The sequence below is a fragment of the Pecten maximus genome, chromosome 2 (genome assembly GCF_902652985.1).
Source record: "Pecten maximus chromosome 2, xPecMax1.1, whole genome shotgun sequence".
Lineage (NCBI taxonomy): Eukaryota > Metazoa > Mollusca > Bivalvia > Pectinida > Pectinidae > Pecten > Pecten maximus.
Genome location: NC_047016.1, coordinates 20,717,451 through 20,736,879, shown reverse-complemented (window position 1 = coordinate 20,736,879; position 19,429 = coordinate 20,717,451). Strand labels below are relative to the sequence as shown.

At 34.1% G+C, this 19,429-nt stretch overlaps 1 long non-coding RNA gene across 1 annotated transcript; it reads left to right on the top strand.

Annotated features, from left to right (window-relative positions):
- Window positions 1-16,010: 16,010 nt before the first annotated feature.
- On the top strand, window positions 16,011-18,735 carry LOC117321489. The gene is made up of 3 exons (XR_004531372.1): window positions 16,011-16,104; window positions 17,186-17,245; window positions 17,928-18,735. It is a non-coding gene; the product is annotated as an uncharacterized LOC117321489 (long non-coding RNA).
- Window positions 18,736-19,429: the final 694 nt, after the last annotated feature.

Below are 19,429 nucleotides of genomic sequence, written 5' to 3'. Positions count from 1 at the left end.
TCTACCATTGGTGGTAAAAGCCATGCTGTATGTTAAACATTGACCGGTAAAAACCAGGCTGTATGTTAAACATTGACCGGTAAAAACCAGGCTGTATATGAAACATTGACTGGTAAAAACCAGGCTGTATGTTAAACATTGGTGGTAAAAACCAGGCTGTATATGAAACATTGAGGGGTAAAAACCAGGCTGTATATGAAACATTGACCGGTAAAAACCAGGCTGTATGTTAAACATTGGTGGTAAAAACCATACTGTATGTTAAACATTGGTGGTAAAAACCAGGCTGTATGTTAAACATTGACCGGTAAAAACCAGGCTGTATGTGATACATTGGTGGTAAAAACCAGGCTGTATATTAAACATTGGTGGTAAAAACCAGGCTGTATATGAAACATTGACCGGTAAAAACCAGACTGTATGTTAAACATTGGTAGTAAAAGCCATGCTGTATGTTTAAGGATTGAATCTTGATTTGGTCGATTTCATGGGGTCATGAATTGAGTTGCTCTTGAGACAAATGTAATGAACTGCGAAGCAGTTCATGTTGAATTTTTCTCATTCATTACATTTGTCTCAAGAGCAACTCAATTCATGACCCCATGAAATCGACCAAATCAAGATTCAATCCTTATATTTCAATTGTTTTTTTTTTTTCGAATAAAAAAGTCGGTCTAATGTCTCGAAGCTTGTGCAAGTCCAAATGCGGAAAAGCCCGAGGAGTTCCAGATTGTGCATGTCTAGTCGGTCGAGTAAAATAGTCCGCAATTTTAGGATTGAAAACAGCATTATTTTGTCAAAATAGAAGTATCTAGCATATCTGGTCTTTCATAGAATACAAGAATACATTATAAATTTGATGATTTTAATAATTATTCCATGTTTATACCAACAATATATAGACAAAGTGAAATCGTTCCGCGGAAGGATTTTAACCATGTACTCATACGCACTGATCAGTGTTAATCTGGTCAAATTCATGAGCAAATGAAACAGATTAAGTTTGGTAGTTTCATTGAGTCCAACTTGAGTAGAAATTGAAATATTAAACATTGATGGTAAAAGCCATGCTGTATGTTAAACATTGACCGGTAAAAACCAGGCTGTATGTTAAACATTGACCGGTAAAAACCAGGCTGTATATGAAACATTGACCGGTAAAAACCAGGCTGTATGTGATACATTGGTGGTAAAAACCAGGCTGTATGTTAAACATTGACCGGTAAAAACCAGGCTGTATGTGATACATTGGTGGTAAAAACCAGGCTGTATGTTAAACATTGGTGGTAAAACCAGACTTTATGTTAATTACTGGCTGGTAAAAACCACACTGTATGTTAAACATTGGTGGTAAAAACCATGCTGTATGTTAAACATTGGTGGTAAAAACCATACTGTATGTGATACATTGGTGGTAAAAACCAGGCTGTATGTGATACATTGGTGGTAAAAACCATGCGGCGGTATGTGATACATTGGTGGTAAAACCAGACTTTATGTTAATTACTGGCTGGTAAAAACCACACTGTATGTTAAACATTGGTGGTAAAAACCATGCGGCGGTATGTGATACATTGGTGGTAAAAACCATACTGTATGTTAACCATTGGTGGTAAAAACCAGGCTGTATGTGAAACATTGACTGGTAAAAACCAGGTGGCTGTATGTGATACATTGGTGGTAAAACCAGACTTTATGTTAATTACTGGCTGGTAAAAACCACACTGTATGTTAAACATTGAAGGTAAAAACCACACTATGTTAAACATTGGCTGACTGAGAATCAGTGACATCATACGATTTATTGTTTCGTTTGATTTAATGTTTGGCATTAGAAATATGTCATTTGTCATTTGATAATGATTCAAATTCTTCCTTTAATAACATTCATTTTACCTTGAAATCATAATAATTATAACAATGATGATAACAAATTAGTTTACCGTAGTGAACAAATAGAATCGAATACTTTTTAATAATACTTCGTTGCGGTGACAATGCGCAAAGCAAATTGAGCATTTAGTAGTGAAGCTATTTGCGGGTTCAAATAACCATCTGATAACGGAAAGTGCCCGTTTTCCATTTTACCAGCGCAAATAAGTTATCGCTTGTTGATGTAATACAATTCCATCATTTCCATTGTGGGAGAAATCATCATTTCTTTCGACCATGTTTTGAGTTCCGCACTCAGTTAGCAAGTATGGTCACTTTGGACCCTATGTATCACCGACGAGTCCTAGAAGGACGAAACAGCTGTATGGTATAGTTTAATTCATTGCAAAGATGTTAACATCTAGTATCGTTTTTGTATGAACATTTCATATTATTGTAAGACATTTTAGTCAGTTGTTAGGGTTTGTGGTGCATCGATTTCACAATGCATAAATTGTCCTCAACGTAGCTAAATGCAAAACCATTATATTTCATTAACATGTTTGAAGTGTATATTCTTAACGAATATAACGTATTTTGTACTGAGCAAGACTCCGATATCCTAGTGATTATTATTTGCTTGATTTGAAATACATTCTTTTGTTTTTGTTTCCAGAACATCATCACTTTCTACTTGTTCCGGTTACCATGGACGTCAATGTCGGGTTATTTACGAGGCTCATCATGTGGGGTTATATCTGTGAGTATACCTTAGGCATTAATGAAACCATTTTATACTGGATATGCTGAATGATATTTCATTTAGTCGGGCAACACTTAAGTCCCTGGCGATAGCAGCCATGTACAAATAGAGGTCAGCATAGCGTCACGTTACCGCAGTGGTTATTACTAGACATAACTTCATTTTGTACAATATATTACAAAACTCAACAATTAAATAAAGGTGAATTAGGCTGTGACATGTCAACATCCCACTTTGAAGGAGATATATTACCGAAAAAAGAGTAAATTATCAATATGAAATGGAACTTATCACGTTAATCCTACAGTTCAATGGGTTCCTTGTTGGTTATTAAAACTATGTTCTTAGTTGAAATATATATATAGTAGCGGATAAATAAATGTTTACAGTCGCATAGTTTTGATGTATTAAGGGTGTATCCAATCGACATTTTCAATGAATTTATTTTTGTCTTTGCTTAGATACAGCTCTTTTTAAGTGAGTCTTAAAAGGAAATAGAAGGATTAGACAAGGTATTAATTACTAAAATTGTTTTGCCGAATCAAGCCCAGTATAAAAACAAGTTGAACACGAAAGGGGAACCATCAGAGGCTCGGGTATGCTAACAAAATCTTGGACGATATACAAGACTAAGCAAAGTGTTGTAAAATAGTAATCCCCCATATATACCGGTGACATTTCGTAGACTAATTTTGTCAGAAAATCTGCTCCAGTATAGATGGGTAGATACATCTCATTTTCTTTTCTCATTACCTCAATGAAATAAAACACTGTCCCATGCTATTTTCTGATATTATAAAAAATATCCATCGTTTATAAAATTAAAAGTTATGAATTTTGTTTGATTTTAGCTAATTTCTTGTTTTGTTTGATTCTCCTTTTAAGATTGATTCGACCGATATTTTCATAGCGGCCCGTCGTCGATGAAGCAGCTTTCTCGTCCGAAATAACTGGTATTACTTGTTTTCTTAGGGCTTCCCGAGCAGATACATATGCTGTTCTGTTGTTCATGTTCACACTCGTTTATCAATTTAATTTTTTTTTCTTAGCATTTTTCTGTTTTGTTTGACAGGTCTGACATTGCTAGTAAACCCAGTGTTGTCCCAGTATGATTCAACGCCAGAGAATGAGGGTAAGTTGACGAGACTAACACGCAGTTTTTATCGTGATTAGTCATCTAATGAACTCATATTCTGGTTGGTTTCTTGCTTAAAATCCTTGACTGATAGCTTGGCTTATTGTGCTAAAAAAACATTCAATACTTGCATAAACTATTGATATTTGTATTGTTAAGTTCTTCTTTCTGCTGTATGTAGGGCTTATACTGTGTGTAGTAGTTCTATTGTAGGAAGTGGTTCTACAGTAGGTAGTGGTTCTATTGTAGGTAGTGGCTCTCTTGTAGGTAGTGGTTCTACTGTAGGTAGTGGTTCTACAGTAGGTAGTGGTTCTATTGTATGTAGTGGTTCTATTGTGGGTAGGTAGTTAAGCAGCTGTTTTTGTTACCTGCAATCTCAATGTATTATTAAAAAACATTTAAGATATTAATATCTTTAAACAAAAATTGGGAATTAGAGAACGGTTCGTCTTTTTTAAGGAAATCAATAGGAATGTAAAGTTAAATTGTTCAAAATGAACAATTATATGCTTACTTATTTTGGAAGGTATTTAATGTGTTTTCACAACTATGTCATTATCATTTTATATAAAAGATCAATCTAAATTCAAGAATTATTATTTAAACAGTAACTCGTTAGCCTTTGAAGTGGATGAAAACATATTTCCTAAAGAAAACTTAATGTTTCATTTTTGTTTCAGATTCGTCCTCGCATTCCACATTGTTCATAGCCCTTGGCGGAGGAGGAGGATTTTCGGGTATAATCGTCCTGTGTTGCATCTACTACTTCTGCTGCAAATAATGATATAGAGTAGATACAAAATGAAAACTTATCAAAAATTATATTATTAAATTCCGGATGTTTTCTAATTCTTTTTAATGTAACATGATTTCAAAATACATTCTATGATATCCTACCTTTCTATGTGTAAGGAATGTATTGGAGATCTGGAATGCGAATACTTCACTGATGTTGTATCTTTTGGGACAAGGATGAATACAATGCTTATTGTTGACAGTTTATTGTTGCGTTAAGTATTGTTGTGAATGAAATACATTTGACACCAACAAGTACGACAGGGACTACACATATCTTTAAAGATGCTACATGTTCGATAAAGTATAATGATGACCGACTGAACATACAAATACCAATAGTTAAAAACTTTACACTATCAGCACCCTCCTAAATTAAGTTTTCCTTTTACCTTTTTGTTTTGAATGGATAAATAATTAAATCCATCATGCTTCACCTATATGTTTTGGATTTAACTTTAGGTCTTATAAGCGATGAATATGAGGAGTCAGTAATCAATTTTTCAGTTTGTTGGTGTTGGTTAGATACATTTCGATACAACGGGTGTCATTTTTGGGAGAAGCAGTGTATTTGGCGATGTAGAATCTTTAATATTTCAGATCACTGAGTGTATATAATTGTGGCAATGTCTTTCATGATTAGATATATAATGAGATAATGCCCTTTCCAGACTATGATCCCGGCACCAAACACTGAAAAGGATACTTATTATACATAACATAACTATGTTTTAGATACAGTCTATATATAGTTATGAAAACAAATAATCTAAAATTCATCAGTGTCAATCGATATCGTTTGATATAGTGTTTTGTTATATACAAATTAGTTTGATTTCAAGAGAACTGCACGTGTTTAATCTTTTTATCTACTTACTTAGAAGAGTTACTTCCCTTTTACTAGTAGTTAAAGCTATATCGTCGCTAGTATTTTGTGATAATGATTACAAACCCAAGCATGGAAATTTTCTTAATCTGTATAAATAAATCACTCAAAGTATGTTGATATCCTACATAAGTTACTGGAGGTATATCCTACATAAATCACTAAAGATATGCTGATATTCACTTCCTACGTAAACTACTAGAGGTGTACTGACCACCTTCATAAATTACTGGAGGTATATTCATATCATTCATAAATTACTGGAGGTTTACTGATATCCTACATAAATCACTGGAGGTATACTGTTATCCTACATAAATCATTGAAGGTATACTGTTATACTACATAAATCACTGGAGATATACTGTTATCCTACATAAATCACTGGAGGTATACTGTTATCCTACATAAATTACTGCAGGTATACTGATATCCTACATCAATCACTGGAGGTATACTGATACCCTACATAAATCACTGGAGGTATACTGATACCATACATCAATCACTGGAGGTATACTGATATCATACATAAATCAGTGGAGGTATACGGAACTCCTACACAAATCAATGGAGGTATACTCACCAATTCCATCAATCAATTAAGGTATATTGTTTTCTTACGTAAATCACTGTACGTATACTGATAGTCTACGTAAATTATTGGAGATATACTGGTACCCTACATATATCACTCGAGTTATACGGTTATCCTACATAAATTACTGGAGGTATACTATTATACTACATAAATCACTGGAGGTATACTGATACCGTACATAAATCACTAAAGATATGCTGATATTCACTTCCTACGTAAACTACTAGAGGTGTACTGACCACCTTCATGAATTACTGGAGGTATATTCATATCATTCATCAATTACTGGAGGTTTACTGATATCCTACATCAATCACTGGAGGTATACTGTTATCCTACATAAATCACTGGAGGTATACTGTTATCCTACATAAATCATTGGGGGTATACTGTTATACTACATAAATCACTGGAGATATACTGTTATCCTACATAAATCACTGGAGGTATACTGTTATCCTACATAAATTACTGGAGGTATACTGTTATCCTACATACATCACTGGAGGTATACTGATACCCAACATAAATCACTGGAGGTATACTGTTATCCTATATAAATTACTTGAGGTATACTGATATCCTACATCAATCACTGGAGGTATACTGTTATCCTACATAAATCATTGGAGGTATACTGTTATACTACATAAATCACTGGAGATATACTGTTATCCTACATAAATCAATGGAGGTATACTGTTATCCTACATAAATTACTGGTGGTATGCTGTTATCCTACATACATCACTGGAGGTATACTGATACCCAACATAAATCACTGGAGGTATACTGTTATCCTACATAAATCATTGGAGGTATACTGTTATACTACATAAATCACTGGAGATATACTGTTATCCTACATAAATCAATGGAGGTATACTGTTATCCTACATAAATCACTGGAGGTATACTGATACCCAACATAAATCACTGGAGGTATACTGTTATCCTACATAAATTACTGGAGGTATACTAATACCCTACATCAATCACTGGAAGTATACTGTTATCCTACATCAATCACTGGAGGTATACTGTTATCCTACATCAATCACTGGAGGTATACTGATACCCTACATCAATCACTGGAGGTATACTGATACCCTACATCAATCACTGGAGGTATACTGATATCATACATAAATCAGTGGAGGTATACGGAACTCCTACACAAATCAATGGAGGTATACTCACCAATTCCGTATATCAATTAAGGTATATTGTTATCCTACGTAAATCACTGTATGTATACTGATTGTCTACGTAAATTATTGGAGATATACTGGTACCCTACATATATCACTGGAGTTATACTGTTGTCCTACATAAATTACTGGAGGTATACTGTTATACTACATAAATCACTGGAGGTGTACTGACCACCTTCATAAATTACTAGAGGTATATTCATATCATTCATAAATTACTGGCGGTATACTGATATCCTACATAAATCACTGGAGGTATTATGTTATCCTACATCAATCACTGGAGGTATAGTGTTATCCTACATAAATCATTGGAGGTATACTGTTATACTACATAAATCACTGGAGATATACTGTTATCCTACATAAATCACTAAAGGTATACTGTTATCCTACATAAATCCCTGGATGTATACTGATACCCAACATAAATCAATGGAGGTATACTGATATCCTACATAAATCACTGGAGGTATACTGATACCCAACATAAATCACTGGAGGTATACTGTTATCCTACATAAATTACTGGAGGTATACTGATATCCTACATAAATCACTGGAGGTATACTGATACCCAACATAAATCACTGGAGTTATACTGTTATCCTACATTAATTACTGGAGGTATACTGATACCCTACATCAATCACTGGAGGTATAATATTATCCAACATAACTCACGGGAGTTATACAAATATCCTACATAAATTACGGGAGGTATAATGATACCCTACATCAATCACTGGAGGTATACTGATACCCTACATCAATCACTGGAGGTATACTGATACCATACATCAATCACTGGAGGTATACTGATATCATACATAAATCAGTGGAGGTATACGGAACTCCTACACAAATCAATGGAGGTATACTCACCAATTCCGTATATCAATGAAGGTATATTGTTATCCTACGTAAATCACTGTATGTATACTGATTGTCTACGTAAATTATTGGAGATATACTGGTACCCTACATATATCACTGGAGTTATACTGTTGCCCTACATAAATTACTGGAGGCATACTGTTATACTACATAAATCACTGGAGGTATACTGATACCCTACATCAATCACTGGAGTTATACTGATACCCTACATCAATCACTGGAGGTATACTGATACCCTACATAAATCACTGTAGGTATACTGATGCCCTACATCAATCACTGGAGGTATACTGATGCCCTACATCAATCACTGGAGGTATACTGATATCCTACATAAATCACTGGAGGTATACTGATATCCTACATCAATCACTGGAGGTATACTGATACCCTACATAAATTACTGGAGGTATACTGATATCCTACATACATTACTGGAGGTATACTGATATCCTACATAAGTTAATGGAGGTATACTGATACCTTACGTAAATCATTGGAGGTATATTGATATCCTACATAAATCACTGGAGGTATACTGATACCTTACGTAAGTCAGTGGAGATATACTGATATTCTACATAAATCATTGAAGTTATGCTGATATCTTGCGTAAATTACTGGCGGTATACTGATATACATATATCACTATATGAAGTGTTTGGTATTGAAATAAGTGTGTGTCTTATAGGAAATCAGTCAATTACATTTTAATCTTTGAATGCAGGAGTTTCCAAAGTGTATGAAATTTGGCCGTGTCTTCGATTTATCTCTTAATGCCCTTATACAGGAAAACATCATCGGGAATCCTAATTAGGCCCTTAAAACTCCTTTATAAGTTATTCCGTCATGAATTGATAATGCTACTGAAGTGTTGACAAGTCTCGGAGGAGATACCTAGCTAAACTTATAACTGTACAAACATCTGGGATTATAGAACTTGTGTGATAGAAGGGGTGGTACTATGATATATAAATATTACCAAAATGTATATTTTTGTACTTTTTTCTAAACAATTTAACAATTGAGAAAATGAGAAAGAACAATTAAGAACAAAAGAAAGCACAACCTCATTGTGTCCAGTTTTAACAGTATTTAGCACTTACTCTTGATTATAATAGTAATATATGAAATGATTCTAGAAATCACAATAAGTATTTAGTGCATTTGAATAGTATAAAGCTGTTTCAGCAGAGTCAACGACGCGTCAGTGGTTATAGGGAGACGAGTGTGGGAATCCACCAATTAGAAATATAACCACGCTTTAGTATGAAGACGAGAAGGCAAATTAGCTTCTTAATTAAGTGCATCAACAATATAAATCCAAACACATTGCATTAACTGTCGATTTCTCGATTTAAAAGTCTCGTGCACCAAACGAATAGAGTAATGATATACACCATGCTCCAGAGCTTACATGCTGTGAATGTGGTTTGGAAAATGAATTTATCAGCTTATCTAAATAAGCCAGGTTTTACCTCACATTTATTTTTGATGCCCTCTTTCTATGCCCCCTATATTACACATCATTATTGTAACCAAATGATGACTTACCCAAAATTGTATCGACTTTTATGATAGACTAAAGATGGTTTGTACAGATCGGAGTAGTTATAATGCAACAGTGATATGATGAATTTATTTCACGTATAATGAATTCAGTAAAATTGGAAAACATGGTACAAAATCACAAAAGGGGAATTCCCCTCCTCTTCCTAGAAAATAAACTTCCGCTTCCAGTGTTTCTGGGTAATCTAACCCAATGTACACTCCAACTATGCTATATAAGTAGGAGTGGGTTTTTTTTTTTTACTTTTTCTGATTATTTTTTCTTATTTGGCTTTGTTTTGTCGATTAATTTTAGAAATGAAATATTAGACGATGATAAATGTGATTTTAAACGTCGAACATAATATTTGCTTCTAAAATTTCCCCACGTGGTCTATGAAACTATGGTTACAAGTATATAAAGCATTTCGTTGAAAATGCTGTCTATACCGCAACTGCACTGAATGAGACACACACCAGGGTAAGTGTTTATTTAGTTTTTATTTATGTAGAATCCTCATTCCTATTTAATCAAAATGTGTTATTTATAATCGACGCATACTTACTTTTTTATTATAATTGTTTTCCATTGTGGCACTTTCAGGGATCTCCGTGCAAATTTGTATTTTTTGTTATATTTTGCCCTCGATTTAACTTCTTTTTTAGTTAGATTGATGGATTCGATATTATGTCGGTGTGTTCTACTTCATTATTTAAAGCTTTTTAACACATTTTCTGATTTTCATATCCTCGTATTAGTTGCTACTTGGAATATAGACAAGCCCATGTCAGTTCAAATTTCATATGAGGCTAAAGAAATGAGTCGGGAATCTTCTCATTTACCGTCGCATTGGCGTTTTAAAAATGAAAAAAAAAAATGAAAACCCTATTTTGATTAGACTGATATGCAATGTAAAAAGTCGATATTTTTATAACACTGATAAAAGGGTAGTTTTACGACAGGGATGATTAATTATCATGTGTTTAATCTACACATTTAATTCTGTTTTATTGCAAATGTTAAGACGTAATGATACCCGCAATTCAATTTGAAATGTTTAGTCAGTTACAATGGCTGCAATCGACAAATCATATATGTCCCTGTGGTAGTCCAGCGGATCACATACTACATTCCATCAAAGAGCCTTCCGAGTGTCACACAATACATTCCTTCAAGAAGTCAATGCATAACACCCAATATATTCGTTCATGGAGACACCATACAACACGAAATATATTCGTTTTGGGAGTCACCTTATAGCACAAAATATATTCGTTTTCGGGGTCACTTAAAAACACAACATATATTCGTCTAGGGAGTCACTGCACAACATCCAATATTTGTAAAAGGAGTCACGGTATTAAACAATTTATATCATTCTTTAATATAACAAACATCAAAAACCAACCGTGCACAAATATATAATAACTAGGAAAACATATTTAAACATGACATTACGGTAAACATGGTAAAGGAGAAATATCTCATGGTAAGACAGCATGGCACCGGTTATGTTGACTTTGATATCATTATATTAAACCAGATACAAAATACCCTTATACTACATCACAATACACTTACATCTATCAGTAAGATCTGAAAACAAACTATACACTTATATTAATTCCTTTTCTATCCATTTGATTAAAGTACAGGTGCTCTGATTGTGTAATGGTTACTGATAATCGTCAGTGTGGAGTGGCGTTGTTTAAGTCTGTCTTTGCGTTAATTCAATACAATAAAATATTCTGAAATAAAAGCGTCTAAAAGTTAGGTATGTTAATAAACTAGCAAATCACCTATGTATCGTTTATACTAGTTTTTACCTGACACTTAAATGCTTATTGTTACATAATTACCTTTTTAAGAATAGGAAATGATATGCCTAATATCTATAAAATCGTATCGTTTGACCTATCTTAAAATGATTTATGCCGGAGAAACGCTGAAATGAAGGGGAAAATAGTTTAAAGCTATTTAAAAGATAATAGATAACAATTTTAATATTTCAAAGTGCAGTTTTAGTTATCTACTACATACCTTTAATGCATTGCATAAACAGGTTTCTACAACAAGCATTTAAAATAGTATTAACGACTTTGATAGGAAGGCGGAGATTTTTTTACAATTGTGTTTGGCGCGGGCTAGGCAACAAGTGAAGTATACACAGATAGGGCGTCTTGTCGCAATCTCTGGTTGACGAAATGGGATGACACAAAAGGTTCGCCAGTTAAAATAAACTAACGGAATATCTACAATGGTTTATACAACGAGGAACAATGGACACTTGAAAAAGTTGCACGGGACCTCTTTGACTTGAGCGAAATTGAACGACAGAGTAAACATCGCGAAGTGTGAAATCTGTAAAACTTTTATAATCATTATTGAGTTTGCAATTATCATTAGTATCGTTCTTATCACACTATTAATATAACTTTATTAACCGAGTAGATAACCTCTAATGCCCAAACATGCACATATAGGTATCAAACTCCATTATCAGGTACATGTATTCGAAAATCCCTAACATGTTCTGATGTGACTGCAAATTTGATTAATTTGTTTGTTTGCATGTTTTTTGGGGGGGATTTGGGTTTTTTTTTTCTTTTGTTTTTAAAGGGGGGGGGGGGAGGTTGCAGCTGGACCTGCTTGACGTCAACAACCACAGTCAATCAATCTGAGAATTGCTTAATTCTACAGATTGCATGTAAAGCGTTTGACGGGAATAGCGTTTGATGTTTTAAAAAATAATTGATAAGGTATCACATGAATATATACAAAACCTTAATTATTGCCAAAAGTTATATTCTTTTGATGCGTTTCGGGTATTGAACAGTCTCCCATCCGAAGAGTTGAAAACTTTAGATAGATCAGGATGCTTGGTCACTAATGTCATGATCTGTCGATGTAATATCTGCAAACAAGGGTTATTTCGTTTTCTTTTCATTTCATAACCCCGCCTGGATGCTTTTACATTTTTCATTTTTAACACTATTGCTTACTATTAATATATTGCTTTATTGTAGTTTATCTTATTGCTGTTTTATAGCCAAGTGTGTTAATTTTAATCCTTTTTGTAAGAGGATAACTACGATAGAGTGATGGCGCATTAAACAGACCTAGCTGGCAATGCCTCCCAAAACCATGGAAAATTCAATTGCGCCTTGCTGCGGAACCTAAAGGAATAATTGTATTAACATTAGTATTTATAAATATCAAAGCATTATTTTTTTATGTAGAAACTATGTAGTGTCCTATTTCCTTAATTCGTGTATGTACTTTTATCGGAGACCATGCTAGATCCTCTCAGACCGTCTTGTATGGACGTAACTCCAAACTTTGTTAACGTTCTAGCGGCTTTATTCATTAGGGATTAAGGAATTTTCATCATCAAACTTCAACCAATTACAAAAGAACATGATATTTTCGAGGTTGCCGAGTCAAGGTGCAGGTCACCGTTACTTTTTTACATCCTTTTCAGCACTCTAACGGGATCCTTTGATGGATTTTCTTTTAAGTATTGGACATAAATGTGTTTTTATTGGAGGCCTTGATGAAATACGAGTTAGTTCTGATGTAATCAATTTACCGCTGCTTGACCATGCTTATACATGTAAATGTGTTGTATCATGACATGAAATCTGTGTTTAAAACCAGACTGAGTTTTAAATACTAGCTGGTTAAAACCAGATTGTATGTCTACCATTGGTGGTAAAAGCCATGCTGTATGTTAAACATTGACCGGTAAAAACCAGGCTGTATGTTAAACATTGACCGGTAAAAGCCATGCTGTATGTTAAACATTGACCGGTAAAAGCCATGCTGTATGTTAAACATTGACCGGTAAAAACCAGGCTGTATATGAAACATTGACCGGTAAAAACCAGGCTGTATGTTAAACATTGGTGGTAAAAACCAGGCTGTATATGAAACATTGGTGGTAAAAACCAGGCTGTATGTTAAACATTGAGGGGTAAAAACCAGGCTGTATATGAAACATTGACCGGTAAAAACCAGGCTGTATGTTAAACATTGGTAGTAAAAGCCATGCTGTATATTAAACATTGGTGGTAAAAGCCATACTGTATGTTAAACATTGGTGGTAAAAGCCATACTGTATGTTAAACATTGGTGGTAAAAGCCATACTGTATGTTAAACATTGGTGGTAAAAGCCATACTGTATGTTAAACATTGGTGGTAAAAGCCATACTGTATATGAAACATTGACCGGTAAAAGCCATGCTGTATGTTAAACATTGACTGCTAAAAACCAGGCTGTATGGAAAACATTTACTGCTACAAACCAGGCTGTATGTTAAACATTGGTGGTAAAAGCCAGGCTGTATGTTAAACATTGACCGGTAAAAACCAGGCTGTATGTTAAACATTAGTGGTAAAAACCAGGCTGTATGTTAAACATTGACCGGTAAAAACCAGGCTGTATGTTAAACATTGACCGGTAAAAACCAGGCTGTATGTTAAACATTGACCGGTAAAAACAAGGCTGTATATGAAACATTGAGGGGTAAAAACCAGGCTGTATGTTAAACATTGGCGGTAAAATCCAGGCTGTATGTTAAACATTGACTGCTAAAAACCAGGCTGTATGGTAAACATTTACTGCTAAAAACCAGGCTGTATGTTAAAAATTGGTGGTAAAAGCCATGCTGTATGTTAAATATTGGTGGTAAAAGTCATGCTGTATGTTAAACATTGGTGGTAAAAACCAGGCTGTATGTTAAACATTGACCGGTAAAAACCAGGCTGTATATTAAACATTGGTGGTAAAAGCCATGCTGTATATGAAACATTGACCGGTAAAAACCAGATTGTATGTTTACCATTGGGGTAAAAACCAGGCTGTATGTTAAACATTGACCGGTAAAAACCAGGCTGTATATGAAACATTGACCGGTAAAAACAAGGCTGTATATGAAACATTGAGGGGTAAAAACCAGGCTGTATGTTAAACATTGGTGGTAAAATCCAGGCTGTATGTTAAACATTGACTGCTAAAAACCAGGCTGTATGGTAAACATTTACTGCTAAAAACCAGGCTGTATGTTAAAAATTGGTGGTAAAAGCCATGCTTTATGTTAAACATTGGTGGTAAAAGCCATGCTGTATGTTAAATATTGGTGGTAAAAGTCATGCTGTATGTTAAACATTGGTGGTAAAACCAAGGCAGTTTGTTAAACATTGGTGGTAAAACCAAGGCTGTATGTTAAACATTGGTGGTAAAACCAGGCTGTATGTGAAACATTGACTGGTAAAAACCAGGCTGTATGTTAAACATTGACTGCTAAAAACCATGCGGCGGTATGTGATACATTGTGGTAAAAACCATACTGTATGTTAACCATTGGTGGTAAAAACCAGGCTGTATGTGAATCATTGACTGGTAAAAACCAGGTGGCTGTATGTGATACATTGGTGGTAAAACCAGACTTTATGTTAATTACTGGCTGGTAAAAACCACACTGTATGTTAAACATTGAAGGTAAAAACCACACTATGTTAAACATTGGCTGACTGAGAATCAGTGACATCATACGATTTATTGTTTCGTGTGATTTAATGTTTGGCATTAGAAATATGTCATTTGTCATTTGATAATGATTCAAATTCTTCCTTTAATAACATTCATTTTACCTTGAAATCATAATAATTATAACAATGATGATAACAAATTAGTTTACCGTAGTGAACAAATAGAATCGAATACTTTTTAATAATACTTCGTTGCGGTGACAATGCGCAAAGCAAATTGAGCATTTAGTAGTGAAGTTATTTGCGGGGTCAAATAACCATCTGATAACGGAAATTGCCCGTTTTCCATTTTACCAGCGCAAATAAGTTATCGCTTGTTGATGTAATACAATTCCATCATTTCCATTGTGGGAGAAATCATCACTTCTTTCGACCATGTTTTGAGTTCCGCACTCAGTTAGCAAGTATGGTCACTTTGGACCCTATGTATCACCGACGAGTCCTACAAGGACGAAACAGCTGTATGGTATAGTTTAATTCATTGGAAAGATGTTAACATCTAGTATCGTTTTTGTATGAACATTTCATATTATTGTAAGACATTTTAGTCAGTTGTTAGGGTTTGTGGTGCATCGATTTCACAATGCATAAATTGTCCTCAACGTAGCTAAATGCAAAACCATTATATTTCATTAACATGTTTGAAGTGTATATTCTTAACGAATATAACGTATTTTGTACTGAGCAAGACTCCGATATCCTAGTGATTATTATTTGCTTGATTTGAAATACATTCTTTTGTTTTTGTTTCCAGAACATCATCACTTTCTACTTGTTCCGGTTACTATGGACGTCAATGTCGGGCTATTTACGAGGTTCATCATGTGGGGTTATATCTGTGAGTATACCTTAGGCATTAATGAAACCATTTTATATTGGATATGCTGTATGATATTTCATTTAATCGGGCAACACTTAAGTCCCTGGCGATAGCAGCCATGTACAAATAGAGGTCAGCATAGCGTCACGTTACCGCAGTGGTTATAACAACTAGACATAACTTCATTTTGTACAATATATTACAAAACTCAACAATTAAATAAAGGTGAATTAGGCTGTGACATGTCAACATCCCACTTTGAAGGAGATATATTACCGAAAAAAGAGCAAATTCTCAATATGAAATGGAACTTATCACGTTAATCCTACAGTTCAATGGGTTCCTTGTTGGTTATTAAAACTATGTTCTTAGTTGAAATATATATATAGTAGCGGATATATAAATGTTTACAGTCGCATAGGTTTGATGTATTAAGGGTGTATCCAATCGACATTTTCAATGAATTTATTTTTGTCTTTGCTTAGATACAGCTCTTTTTAAGTGAGTCTTAAAAGGAAATAGAAGGATTAGACAAGGTATTAATTACTAAAATTGTTTTGCCGAATCAAGCCCAGTATAAAAGCAAGTTGAACACGAAAGGGGAACCATCAGAGGCTCGGGTATGCTAACAAAATCTTGGACGATATACAAGACTAAGCAAAGTGTTGTAAAATAGTAATCCCCCATATATACCGGTGACATTTCGTAGACTATTTTTGTCAGAAAATCTGCTCCAGTATAGATGGGTAGATACATCTCATTTTCTTTTCTCATTACCTCAATGAAATAAAACACTGTCCCATGCTATTTTCTGATATTATAAAAAATATCCATCGTTTATAAAATTAAAAGTTATGAATTTTGTTTGATTTTAGCTAATTTCTTGTTTTGTTTGATTCTCCTTTTAAGATTGATTCGACCGATATTTTCATAGCGGCCCGTCGTCGATGAAGCAGCTTTCTCGTCCGAAATAACTGGTATTACTTGTTTTCTAATCGGGCTTCCCGAGCAGATACATATGCTGTTCTGTTGTTCATGTTCACACTCGTTTATCAATTTAATATTTTTTTTCTTAGCATTTTTCTGTTTTGTTTGACAGGTCTGACATTGCTAGTAAACCCAGTGTTGTCCCAGTATGATTCAACGCCAGAGAATGAGGGTAAGTTGACGAGACTAACACGCAGTTTTTATCGTGATTAGTCATCTAATGAACTCATATTCTGGTTGGTTTCTTGCTTAAAATCCTTGACTGATAGCTTGGCTTATTGTGCTAAAAAAAAACATTCAATACTTGCATAAACTATTGATATTTGTATTGTTAAGTTCATCTTTCTGCTGTATGTAGGGCTTATACTGTGTGTAGTAGTTCTATTGTAGGAAGTGGTTCTACAGTAGGTAGTGGTTCTATTGTAGGTAGTGGCTCTCTTGTAGGTAGTGGTTCTACTGTAGGTAGTGGTTCTACAGTAGGTAGTGGTTCTATTGTATGTAGTGGTTCTATTGTGGGTAGGTAGTTAAGCAGCTGTTTTTGTTACCTGCAATCTCAATGTATTATTAAAAAACATTTAAGATATTAATATCTTTAAACAAAAATTGGGAATTAGAGAACGGTTCGTCTTTTTTAAGGAAATCAATAGGAATGTAAAGTTAAATTGTTCAAAATGAACAATTATATGCTTACTTATTTTGGAAGGTATTTAATGTGTTTTCACAACTATGTCATTATCATTTTATATAAAAGATCAATCTAAATTCAAGAATTATTTAAACAGTAACTAGTTAGCCTTTGAAGTGGATGAAAACATATTTCCTAAAGAAAACTTAATGTTTCATTTTTGTTTCAGATTCGTCCTCGCATTCCACATTGTTCATAGCCCTTGGCGGAGGAGGAGGATTTTCGGGTATAATCGTCCTGTGTTGCATCTACTACTTCTGCTGCAAATAATGATATAGAGTAGATACAAAATGAAAACTTATCAAAAATTATATTATTAAATTCCGGATGTTTTCTAATTCTTTTTAATGTAACATGATTTCAAAATACATTCTATGATATCCTACCTTTCTATGTGTAAGGAATGTATTGGAGATCTGGAATGCGAATACTTCACTGATGTTGTATCTTTTGGGACAAGGATGAATACAATGCTTATTGTTGACAGTTTATTGTTGCGTTAAGTATTGTTGTGAATGAAATACATTTGACACCAACAAGTACGACAGGGACTACACATATCTTTAAAGATGCTACATGTTCGATAAAGTATAATGATGACCGACTGAACATACAAATACCAATAGTTAAAAACTTTACACTATCAGCACCCTCCTAAATTAAGTTTTCCTTTTACCTTTTTGTTTTGAATGGATAAATAATTAAATCCATCATGCTTCACCTATATGTTTTGGATTTAACTTTAGGTCTTATAAGCGATGAATATGAGGAGTCAGTAATCAATTTTTCAGTTTGTTGGTGTTGGTTAGATACATTTCGATACAACGGGTGTCGTTTTTGGGAAAAGCAGTGTATTTGGCGATGTAGAATCTTTAATATTTCAGATCACTGAGTGTATATAATTGTGGCAATGTCTTTCATGATTAGATATATAATGAGATAATGCCCTTTCCAGACTATGATCCCGGCACCAAACACTGAAAAGGATACTTATTATACATAACATAACTATGTTTTAGATGCAGTCTATATATAGTTATGAACAAATAATCTAAAATTCATCAGTGTCAATCGATATCGTTTGATATAGTGTTTTGTTATATACAAATTAGTTTGATTTCAAGAGAACTGCACGTGTTTAATCTTTTTATCTACTTACTTAGAAGAGTTACTTCCCTTTTACTAGTAGTTAAAGCTATATCGTCGCTAGTATTTTGTGATAATGATTACAAACCCAAGCATGGAAATTTTCTTAATCTGTATAAATAAATCACTCAAAGTATGTTGATATCCTACATAAGTTACTGGAGGTATATCCTACATAAATCACTGAAGATATGGTGATATTCACTTCCAACGTAAACTACTAGAGATATACTGATACCCTACATAAATCACTGGAGGTATTCTGATACCCTACATACATTACTGGAGGTATACTGATACCCTACATAAATCACTGGAGGTATACTGATACCCTACATAAATCACTGGAGGTATTCTGATACCCTACATACATTACTGGAGGTATACTGATACCCTACATAAATCACTGGAGGTATACTGATACCCTACACAAATCACTGGAGGTATTCTTTTAATATGTTTAAATGAAATCATTATTAGACAAAGTTCATGTATGCTCGATATGTAAACAATGGCCATGTGTGT